The sequence below is a fragment of the Lotus japonicus genome, chromosome 1 (assembly GCF_012489685.1).
Source record: "Lotus japonicus ecotype B-129 chromosome 1, LjGifu_v1.2".
Classification (NCBI taxonomy): Eukaryota; Viridiplantae; Streptophyta; class Magnoliopsida; order Fabales; family Fabaceae; genus Lotus; species Lotus japonicus.
In genome coordinates this window covers 107,148,601-107,150,337 of record NC_080041.1, presented here as the reverse complement: position 1 = coordinate 107,150,337, position 1,737 = coordinate 107,148,601, and the positions used below count along the sequence as shown (strand labels likewise).

The window sequence follows — 1,737 nt, the reverse complement described above, 5'->3', positions numbered from 1 at the left end:
TTAGGTAAATATGCTTTCAAACAGGCTTGTAAGCCAGACCTCCTAGAAGGTCAGACCGAGCCTTAAAATTTGGCCTACGAAAGGTCACAGGTCAAGACTTGGGCCGCAGATTTCGAATGCAAGGCAGACCTAAGCCTCGCAAAGCCTAGCCTAACCCAGCTCATTTCCACCCCTAGTGGTGGGTGGAGGAGGATACATCTACAAATGACATGTAGGATAAAAAAACCCACGTAAAATATGTGAATGCCACATGTGCGTGATGACATTGTAAAATTGATAACACATAAGTATAAATTGAGTTTTGTGTCCTTAATTTGAATATTTTTTTTTTAAATCTCAGTGACATTTTCATTTTTTTTCCAAGACGCAAGGACACTGGTCTCGCATCGAGGGTTTTTGCGGTAAAGGAATCGATCGATATTGACATTGTTCGTTTGAAGAAGAAGAAGAGTCTTCGATTTCAACTCGTTTTCTGGAATGAATGAAAAGCAGACAGTAAGATCCCCTTTCCCATACATAGCTTTCTGCATATTGGTATAAATTGTATATTGCATTTCTCGATTAGTATTTAGTATCAGTTCCTATATGTGACTGCATATTGCACATTCAAGTGTTAATTGATGATCTGGTACTACAACTTGTCACACTGGGTATAATAAATAAGAGTCTTTACAAATTCTTCTCATCAAAGTTTGTATTAGCAAAGTTATAAAGCCTTCCCGGTGCACACTTGAGAGGGTCAACCAGCTCATGAATCCTGGTGGAAAAATCTGGAATGTGGGCAGAATTAGAAGGGTATTCTCGGGTTTCGATGCATCAAAAATACTGCAGATTCCGCTTACGGCGAGGCCAACTAATTTGGAGAGATAACCGGAATGGCCTGGATAGTGTGAAATCAGGATATAGAATTCTCAGAAATATGCACTCAAACCAACAATCTCCAGGTCCTTTGAATTCAAATGCCTCGAAGTTGTGGAAAAAATATGGAGTATAAATGTGCTTCCAAGATGTAAGGAGATGGTCTGGAGAGCTTGCAACGAGGTGCTTCCCCGCCGTGAACGTAAACCTTAAGAGAAGAGGAACCAATACTGAGACAATCGGCCCCTGCTGCGGGGAGGAGGATGAAACCACGGTATATGCTCTTCTACAATGTCGGGGAATCCGAAGAACCTGGTTTGCATCAAATGCTCTTCTACACATTGGCCTCCATCTTTAATCTTATATGGGCCATATGGTGCAAAAGAAATGCATGGAACTTTGAAGGACAACAATGGTGCATAGAGAAGACCCTGGCGAAAGCAAAAAGCATGGGAGCAAGAGGCGAACTGAATTCTGAGTCTTTGACCCGAAGCTTCCTCCTCCCATTTGGACTCCTCCACCGGATGGATGCTTTAAGCTCAATATTGATGCTGCAATTAAATGCAATGAAGGAACAGGCTTGGGCGCAATAATCAGAAACAGTAGAGGCTTAACAATGGCAGCGGAAACTTGGAAGATTGAAGAAATCGAAGATCCTACTCTAGCTGAAGCTGCTGGAATCAGATGGGCACTTAAATGGGCAAAAGAAATCTGCTTTGATCAAATTCTTGTGGAAACAGATTGCCTTTTGTTCTGTCAGCAATGGGAAAACAGAATTCCTGGAATTTCTTACCTTGATGATGTAGTTAGAAAGTGTAGAATCCTCTCTTCATGTTTTAGTGTTTGTAGTCTCCCATGTGATCCTGCAACATAGCTGCT

The 1,737-nt window shown here is 41.6% G+C and overlaps 1 long non-coding RNA gene across 1 annotated transcript; it reads left to right on the top strand.

The window, feature by feature from the left end:
- The first annotated feature begins 334 nt into the window (after positions 1-334).
- Positions 335-1,737, top strand: LOC130728902 (uncharacterized). The gene is made up of 2 exons (XR_009015821.1): positions 335-495; positions 692-1,737. It is a non-coding gene; the product is annotated as an uncharacterized LOC130728902 (long non-coding RNA).